This window comes from Schistocerca cancellata, chromosome 8 (assembly GCF_023864275.1).
Source record: "Schistocerca cancellata isolate TAMUIC-IGC-003103 chromosome 8, iqSchCanc2.1, whole genome shotgun sequence".
NCBI lineage: Eukaryota > Metazoa > Arthropoda > Insecta > Orthoptera > Acrididae > Schistocerca > Schistocerca cancellata.
Genome location: NC_064633.1, coordinates 412,155,082 through 412,165,506, shown reverse-complemented (window position 1 = coordinate 412,165,506; position 10,425 = coordinate 412,155,082). Strand labels below are relative to the sequence as shown.

The 10,425-nt window shown below is 42.8% G+C and overlaps 1 non-coding gene across 1 annotated transcript; it reads right to left on the bottom strand.

Annotated features, from left to right (window-relative positions):
- Nucleotides 1-3,354: 3,354 nt before the first annotated feature.
- Trnal-cag (transfer RNA leucine (anticodon CAG)) lies at nt 3,355-3,438 on the bottom strand. The gene has a single exon. It is a non-coding gene; the product is annotated as a tRNA-Leu (tRNA).
- Nucleotides 3,439-10,425: the final 6,987 nt, after the last annotated feature.

Here is a 10,425-nt window from a genome sequence, read left to right as displayed (position 1 = left end):
TCAGACAATATTCACACTACAGAATGGACCGGCAATTGCTTCTCGTGGGCCTCAAATGTTCGAAGAGAGCTTCACATTTCAATAAGAATGAGGGTGGTCGAATACTTTTGTAATGCACTGTATCCAAAAAATGGTCAATAAATCAGGAAATAAAGCAGAAAAATCTTTATGAAAGACGTTTTGTTAAAAACAGTAATGTTAAAGTAGTACTGAATGTGGAAAGTTTAAAGTGAAAAAATTCAGAAATGAGGATACTATTGGTTCTATACAAATATAACCAGTCATAAAAAGCATTTGACCAATTTTCCTCGAAAGTGATAACGCAGAGATCAAATTTTAAAAGTGCTTATAGATCTTTATCTGTAGCTCTGCTTCTAAAAAAATGCGTCTATTCAAATGACTCTGAGCATTGTGGGACTTAACATCTCAGGTTATCAGTACCCTAGATTACTACTACATAAACCCAACTAACCTAACACACACACACATCCATGCCCGAGGCAGGATTCGAACCTGCGACCGTTGCAGCAGCGCGGTTCCGGACTGAAGTGCCAAGAACCGCTCGGCCACAGCGGCCGGCAATGCATCTATCACCATTCACGAAGTTCGGTGTATGTCATATCAAATGTAACCTCACCAATTACAGTTCCAAATAATCAAATGACTGTTTTCTTAACAAGAGCTGATGAAAAAAGTCCATAAAGAACCACATCCGATATGAAGCTACACAAAATGTAGTATTACAACTAATCCAGTTTGAAGTCGAATAACAATGGCCGATGCATTGCCAGAAACTGTCAAAGACTAAGTTAGTGAAATACGGTTTTTCAAACATTTTTCTCCTGCAATCACTTAGCATGCACAACTTACATAACCTGTTTTCACTTTTTGCAAGGGGGGAGCCAGTTTTACTTCTGTACTAAAGGATCATTCACTTGTACATGTAGTTGCAGGCGAAGTACGACCAATTAAAGCCTTTTCTACTGCAGGGAAGAATCTGTATGTCTATCAGTAATATCATTGATGGCTATATTTGTAGGTTTTTGTGTCCTCATTGCCCAAAAACCAGTCCACAGCATTGCTTCAGATAAAAAATTATGAATATTACAATATTGTAGAGCTGCTTTGGCTCAGGCAGCTTAGTCTTGCCGAGTTGTAAATTATCAAGTACATATGTCACAGCATATTAAGTTTCTTTTGAGCAGTTTCGACAATTCACTCAGAGCTCATCCATATGTTACAAACCTTTAGAAAATTGCAGAGTGAGCCTAATCAGTATTGTGATTTGAGAAAATACGTAAAACACAACTTACAGTTTTTATAGCCTACAGTACACAGCCTTCCTCATCTAAAATCAAATCGAGAATGTCGGTGGATGTGTTGGAAGTGGGTGTGGTTTTGCAAAAGAAAAGGGGCGACTTTAGAACTCTACAGAGTGTGAAGTTGACCGCTTTATCGCACTTTCTTCTCCTCAAAAGTCCAAATTACTGAGAGATGTGGTCAGCTGACGACTTGCGACGAATTGTTTTCTATTTAAGGCATAGTGCAGAGCATACGGTACCGCACGTGGCGTTCTGTAAAACCCAACAATGCTCCAGGAAACGCTGTTTAGCTATTGTTGATGACGTTAAGAATCCCTCGACGGAGAATTTGATCCCTCTACAGTTGGGAAACGTCTCGTAGCCAACTTGACAACCATACTTCGAAGTAGGCTGTAAGGGAAGTCTAGCACGCCACACAAGAGCGTCTTTTTACCTCCTTCGTTTGATCCGCGGTACGGCAACGTATTCATTATTATGGAAGAGAGAGCGACACACAAACGAATGAAGCTCGCGCTCTGTGGCTGATACTACGCTTTTTAAAAGAGAAGATGGTAACTACTATGGTACTGTCTCACTGCGATCAGCCACATAATGCTACAGATGTCTAAAAGATTCCGTGATTCCGGAAAATGATTTCGTAACAGAGTAGGCACATCCATCTAACTCCTTGGTTTATCGTTACCTTATTCGAGGCTTGCTCACTGATACACAATAGCACATCTTATGTAAATGTATTGAGTATAGAATAATAACCGCTACCAGTCACGACTAAAGGTGATTTTATTTAATGCAGATCGGTTTCGGGTTTGTGGTCACAAACCATTTTCAGGGGGGTTTTACATTTAATTACATGTTTCAATACTCAGTGTTGGAGATAACTGTTTAAATAAAAAACAAATAATGTGATGGTGGTATTTAAACAGTGACCACCAATAATGAGCATTGAACTTGTTACAACCTGAAGATGGGCCCAAGCTCGAAACCGGGCATACATGAAATGAAATCGCGTTTTGTGGTTGGTAGCGGTTATTATTCTACAACCTATAAAGTAACAGTCACGGAGTTCATCTGCATCCATTGTCGATAAAATTCACTAAATGGATAGAGTTGGTTAACACTTTGATTATTCTATAATTCTAGCAGCGATGTTCAGTTCGTTTAGACGATGAAGAAAAAAATAAAATTACTGAATCAGGTTAACTTGCGTGCACACTTCATGTCATTTGGAAATAATAGCAGAAATGCTGTTTGGACCCTGAAACATATAAATTACAAGAAATAAGTGTAATTGTAATTTTACCTTACTATCATGATTAATATATTTGATTTATAGGTAGTATCAACATTTACTTCTATTACTGAATAGGGTATGGCCCAAGCATTACGTATCTACTACACTAAAGACATCACGACTGAGGAATCTCTTTTTCATCTATTTATTGTGCTTGATTGACATTAAAATATTCAGTACTGAGATTTTTTGCGTCAAAGTTGAGATAATACTAGCGCAGAAGTTGCCACCAACTAGGTAGCAAGAACTTCAGAGCCATCTAAAGCTATTCATGCAGCAAATATTCATGTTCCACTAAACTGAACGAGATCACGCAACCGTTCAGACACTGGACTCTGTATGGGAAGGAACATGGATCCGATCGCAGTCCGGTTATCCACATTTACTTTCCCGTGGTTTCCCCATGTCTGTTAAAGGGAATGACAGTACAGTTCCTTCGAGAAAGAAACGGCAACTTCTTTTCCCAGTTCCTATCCAGCTTTGACTAGCGGTTTGTCTGCTATAATCTTGTAGGCAAGTGGACGCTGAGGAAATGAAATTATACTTCAACTGCAGCTTTATATTCTGCATTTAATTCGTAAAAACTCAAAATGTTTCCAGGTATTCTTCATTACAACCTCTGCGGAACTCAACTTCACATACAAATTCAAATACTTCGAGTTTCAAATTCAATATTATTTTGAAAAACGATTTGCTTAATTCATAACAATTTGATGTCTTTCCTAACGAATAAAAATATTTTGTCAGAAGTGGGATTCGAACCCACGCCCACAGAAGTGGACTGCGACCTGAACGCAGCGCCTTAGACCACTCGGCCATCCTGACATAACAAAATTGAAGTGTTACGTACGGGTCATGAGATTTGCTCAGATAAAATTCATTTTAATTATGTTCTTCAGCTTTTAAGTAAATATTTTAGGTTGTCTATATCTAAGGCAAATAAGAAAAACGCACTAACATAGTGAGATCTTTCATTGATATCTGGTAAGAATTTACTCATAGTGCTCCTATTTTGTTAAGAGAAAAGGTTAGTTTTTATAACATTATATTTCATTTATTATTTCTTAGAAAGATATTCACACATGTGAGTGAACAAAAATAACGGATATATTGTCATTATTTGGTGATTGACGGCGTTTTCCTTAAAGTGTAATCATATTTGGGAAATGATATATTAGAAACAAATGCTGCAACGCAACTACTTCTAAACAACGGAAATGTGGATCATTGATCCCGATAGTTATTTGGAAAAGCTATTCAACTTCTTAAGCATGAGTCACACATTATACAAGTCATTTTATACATTTCCGTATCGAACATATTCCTAATATGTCACAGTAGGTAACTGACGGCACTATTTTATAGGATGTGGAAGTCTGACATTAATGCTTCAGATAGTTACAAAGTTCTATTAAATGGCTTTAAATGTTGATTATAGTAATATACGACGCTGATTTTGGTAAGTGGTTAATTTCGGTGAAAGAATGGCACATTTTTGTTGCGCCTACATGGTTGGTATGCATGATTATTCCAAGGTTCCTATAAAGAATTTCAACTACGTACACCATCCAGTTCATTGTTGAGAGCCGTCGGAACTGGTCAGTGTGTCGACTGCGATTAAAAATAGAGGAAACAGTGTTTCGTACTGTTATTAAACATTATCATTTGAAGGGTGGAAATGCCGCACAAATCAAAACAGAACTGGATAGACTGCACACGGACTCTGTACCGTCATTCAAGACGATTTACTTTTGGATTAATGAATTTAAACGACGTAGAACAAGCACCGAAAACGGAGCGCGCTCCGGCCTTCCAATTGAGGTTATCACAAAGGAAATCACTGACAAAATCCGTCATATGGCAATGCAAGACCGCCGAATAAAATTCGAGTTTGCTGAGACTGTAGCTGTCTTAACTTAGCAAGTACACAATATTCTTCACGGAAAACTAGCAATGAAGAAGCTGCCTGCGAGGTAGGTGCCGTGACTGCTCACAATCAACCACAAGCGCATCTGGTACAACATTTCAACACAATGTCTGACGATGTTTGATCGCAATCTGCAAGACCGATTCGTGACTATTTAATGAATCCTGGATCCATCCTTACACACCAGAGTTAAAACAGCAGTCGAAACAATGGACAAGAGCTGGTGAAAGTGCACAGAAGAAGGCAAAGACCATTCTGTCAGCTGGTAAGGTGATGGTCAGGGTTTTTTGGGTTCAGAAGGAATAACCCTTATAGATGACTTGGAAAAACAGGCAGGAGCATAACTGAACCCTATTATTCTTCCTGATGGGTCGTTTGAAACTTGCATTGGCTGAAAAAAGACCAAGTGAAAAAGAACAAGATTGGAACACACAAAACACTTTCACTCCACCATCACATTCGTCATCAATAACAATAGCGAAAGTGAAAGAACTGGAGTTTGAATTGGTTCTGTATCCACTCTGTTCACCATCTTAGCCCCAAGTGGCTCCTTTGTGTTTTCTAACTCCAAATTTTGTCTTGCTGGGGAGAAATATTCATCAAATGAGGAAGTGATGGTTGCATCAACGAGTATTTTGCAGAGTTTGACGCAACCTATATTTCCGATGGGATGGGAAAGCGGAAGGATCTCCGGACCAAAAGATCAAAAGAATCTGGACACCTAGCTGAAAATGACTTGCAAGTTCGTAGCGCCCTCCACCGGTAATGCTGGAATTCAGTATGGTGTTCGCCCACCCTTAGCCTTGATGACAGCTTCCGCTCTCGCAGGTATACATTCAATCAGCGGCTGGAAGGTTTCTTGGAGAACGGCAGACCATTCTTCACTGAAAGCTGCTCTATAGGATTCAGGTCAGGACTCGGTGCAGGCCAGTCCATTACATGGATGTTACTGTCGTGTAACCACACCCCACCCCCCCCCCCCCCCCCCCCAGGCCGTGCATTATGAACAGCTGATGGATCCTTTTGAAAGGTGCAATCGCCATCCCCGAATTTCTCTGCAACGGTGCGAAGCAAGAAGGTGCTTAAAACATAAATGTAGGCCTGTGCTGTGATAGTGCCACGCAAAGCAACAAGGGGTAAAAGCTTCCTCCACGAAAAACACGAGCACACCATAACACCACCACCTCCGAATCTTGCTGTTGGCGCTACACACGCTGGCAGATGGCGTTCACCGGTCATTCGCCATACTCTCACCCTGTCTTCGGATCGTCACATTGTATACCGTGATTCGTCAGTCCACACAACGTTTTTCCACTGTTAAATCGTCGAATGATTCCGCTCCTTACACCAAGCGGGCGTCAGTTGTCATTTACCAGCGTGATGTGTGTCTTATGAGCAGCCGATCGATCATGAAATCAGTTTTCTCTCCTCCCACCTGTCATAGTACTTGCAGTGGATCCTGACGCGGTTTGGAATTCCTGTGTGATGGTCTGGATAGACGTCTGCCTATTACACATTACGATCCTCTTCAACTGTCGGCGATCTCTGTCAGTCAACAGACGAGGTCGGTCTGTACGCTTCTGAGCTGTACGTGTGCCTTCACGTTTCCACTTCACTATCACATCGGAAAGAGTGGACCTAGGGCTGTTTAGGAGTGTGGAAATCTCGCGCGCAGACGTATGACACAAGTGACACCCAATAACCTGACTACGTTCAAAGTCAGTGAGTTCCGCTCTCTCACGATGCCTAATGACTATTGAGGTAGCTGATATGGAATACCTGGCAGTAGGTGGCAGTACAATGCATCTAATATGAAAAATGTAAGGTTTTTCTTTTTTTTGGGGAGGGGGGTGGTCCGGATATTTTTGATCACATAGTGTATATATCCCTCAAAAGAAACCGTGAGGCAGTAAGGAGAGATGTTTACAAAACATTTTCTTGCTTTTTTTTTTTACCAAACTTACCAAACGACCATCGTTTTGCAATCCCCTACATATTGCTGTTGTACGGATTGTGAGGGGAATACTAGAGTACGCATAGTAACATTTGCAAACAGTCTTCTTCCAGCACTCCGTACAGTATGGTATGTGAACGGAACGGGAAGCAGACCTAATAAATGGTACAATGAGAAGTAATCTCTGCCAGGCACTTGAAATAGGTTTTTAGAGGATTGATATAGATGTAAGTAGTGATATATTTTGCAATACTGTTGCCAGCCGGTTTGGCCGAGCGGTTCTAGGCGCTTGTCTGGGACCGCGCGACCCCTACGGTCGCAGGTTCGAATCCTGCCTCGGGCATGGATGTGTGTGATGTCCTTAGGTTAGTTAGGTTTAAGTAGTTCTAAGTTCTAGGGGACTGATGACCTCAGATGTCATGTCCCATAGCGCTCAGAGCCATTTGTACCATTTTGCAATACTGTTTCTTTAAATGGTTTGATTTATTTAATCGATTTGGTGAGACCAAAGAGTGTGCAGGTCATTATTACCGCGATGACCTACAGCAAAGGCCGTACCGAGGCCATGGCGACATTGGCCTTTGCCAAGGGCGCCGGCACAGCGTTGGGCCAGAAACAGGGCTGAAAAGCCAAACATTATGACCTCTGCCCACCGAGAGATTGCATGCAGCCTGGTGGTGCTGATGGCACGTGACTCGGAGTGGGAGAAGAGTGAAGAAATTCGCCCACTTAAGCGACTTTGACAAAAGCCAAATTGCTGTAGCCCAGTGCCTTCGAGCGAGCATCTCGGAAACGGCGAAGCTGGTCGGCTGTTCGCGTGGCTGAAGAATGTTGAAACCACGATTAGGCTACAAGAAGTTGGACATGCATACCTCATCACAGGACATACGGATCGGAGGCTTGCCCGCTCCCTAAAGCAGGACAGGCGGGGCGACCTGTGGCGTAACAGTGTTGAGCACGGTGTTCTGCAGCAGAGGACTCCTACGTCTTCCCATGTTGACCCAAAACCGTCGTCAGTTGTGATTACAGTGGCACGGGAGTTTCGAGAGTACACCACGGATCAATGGAATCGTGTCGCCTGGTCGGATGAAACCCGTTTATTGTTCAACGAGGTCGATGGTGGTGTCCAGGTACGCCGTCATCCAGGCGAATGGCTGCTGAAAGATGCAGTGCGCCACGGGCGCAGCCTGCTGGCAGCAGTATTATGTTATGGGGATTTTCTCCTGGGACCTGCGGTAGTAATCGAAGGCACCATGACAGCTGTGGACTACTTTGAACATTGTTAGGAACCACCTGCAACCCCTTGAGCTTGTCGTCTTTAACAGCGATGGCATTTTCCAGCAGGATAACTGTCGGTGCCACAAGGCCAGAATCGTCCTGATGTGCTGTGAGGGCATGATAGTGAACTAACTTTGATGTCTTGGCCATCAAATTGGGCTTATCTGATTCCGGTACAACCCAGCTGGACGCTATAGGATGCCAGTCCCGCGCGCACAAACCAGCCGTCCATAAATATGCAGGAAGTGTCTGAAGGCATCTGGTGCCGCAAGCATCTGGAAACCTACACTGTGATCGAAAGTATCCAGACGCCCATATAAACATAAGATTTTCATATTAAGTGCATTGTGCTGCCATATCAGCGTCCGCAGTAGTCATTAGATATCGTAAGAGCAGCATGGTGCACTCCGCGGAACTCACGGTCTTCGAAGATGGTCAGGTGATTGTGTGTCACTTGTGTCATAGGACTGTAAGCGAGGTATCCACACTCCTAAATAGCTCTAGGTCCACTCTTTCTGATGTGATAGTGAAGTGGAAACGAGAAGGGACACATACAGCACTAAAGCTTGAAGGCCGATCTCGTCTGTCGACTGACGGAGACCACCGACAGTTGAAGAGCGTCGTGATGTGTAACAAGCAGACATCTATCCAGAGTCCAGACCATCACACAGGAATTCCAAACTGCATCAGGATCCACTCCAAGTGCTATGATAGTTAGGCGCGAGATGAGAAAACTTAAATTTCATGGTCGATCGGCTGCTCATAAGCCACGAATCACGCCGGTAAATTCCAAATGACGCCCCGCTTGTTGTAAGAAGCGTAAACATTGGACGATTGAACTGTGGAAAAACGTTGGGTGGAGTGACTAATCACAGTGCACAATGTGGCGATCCGATGGCAGGGTGTGGTTATGGCGAATGCCTGGTGAACGTCATCTGCCAGCATGTGTGTAGTGCCAGCAGTAAAATTCGGAGGCGGTGGTGCTATCGTGTGGTCGTGTTATTCATGGAGGGGGCTTGCACCCCTTGTTCTTTTGCATAGCATTATCACAGGGCAGGCCTACATTGATGTTTTAAGCATCTTCTTGCTTCCCACTGTTGAAGAGCAATTTGGGGATGCCGGTTCCATCAACACTATCGAACACCTGTTCATAATGCACAGACTGTGATTACACGACAGTAACATCCCTGTAATGGACTGGCCTGCACGGAGTCCTGATCTGAATCCTATAGAACACCTTTGCGATGTTTTGGAACGCCGACTTCGTGCCAGGCCTCACCGACCGACATCGATATCTCTCCTCGTTGCAATACTCCTTGAAGAATGGCCTGCCATTCCCCAAGAAACCTTCCAGTACCTGATTGAACGTATGCCTGCGAGAGTGGAAACTGTCGTCAAGGCTGAGGGTGGGCCAACACCATACGAATGTCAGCAGTAAAGGGCGCCACGAACTTCGAACTTGCAAGTCATTTTCAGCCAGGTGTCCGGATGGTTTCGACCACATAGTGTATCAAGTACTTGTCGAATCCATGGCACGCAGAATCACTACTAAACTGCGTTCCAGAAGTGGACCAACACGCTTTTAAGTAGGTGGTCATAATGTTTTGGATAATCAAAAAACACCTCCTAACACTAAACTGTGCATTAGATGTTAACAAATTCCTCTTTTTCAGAAATACTTTTTTTGGTATTGCCAGTCTGCATTTTATTTCTATCGTACATAGGTCTAGGGATGGTGGTTATCCCTGAAACAAACGGTTTTCGGTTATGTCGTTTTTTTAACGCCATTGCAATCGGGCTGTTACAGGCACTCAAAATAATCCGGTTCCGAAATAATAATAATAATAAACCCTGTAGCGGCCCGGGAAAAGAATAGGCCTCCGGTATGTTCTGCCACTCGTAAAAGGCGACGAAAAGAACAAACCACTAATAGGGCTAACCCCCCTTTTAGTGTGATTACTTGGTTCAGGACAGAACTAAAGAAGCCTCGGACAAGCGCCGTCATGGTCGGGGACGACGCTTGAACCCTATGCCCGCCCACAATGGTAACGACACTGCTAGCCAACTGGAAAATGATTTAAATCCAAATAGAAGTGTTTTGCAGGATATGCTTCCTGCAACCACCCTAGAAGGAAAACAAAGACAGAGGATGAGATGGTCAGATGAAGTTAATCGACACCTCATGTTCTGTTGTTACCAAGCAACAAACCTAGGAACCAACACAACTGGATACAGATCACAAGTATGCACAACATTTATTACCAGATACCCGGAATTAAAATTTTTAACAGAACAATGACTAGCTGATCAGATCCGTGTAATAACAAAAAATAACAGGATACCCCAGTCAGAATTAGAAAACATCAAACAACAAGTACAACAAATACTGGAACAAAATAATGTGCAATTAGAAGAAGAAGAAAATACAGTAATGGACTCAAACATCCCAGTAAAGGACTCAAACATCCCAGAGCCAACAAACAAAGACCAACACGCATCAATTAAACAATCAGAGGAAAACGAAATCTTAAGACAGCCACCAGAACAAGCACAAATAGAACACGAAGTGACACACATGTTAGATATAGAAGAGAAATTTCAGCTGACATATATAGAATACAAAGACACAAATACAGACATCAAACCATTCTTG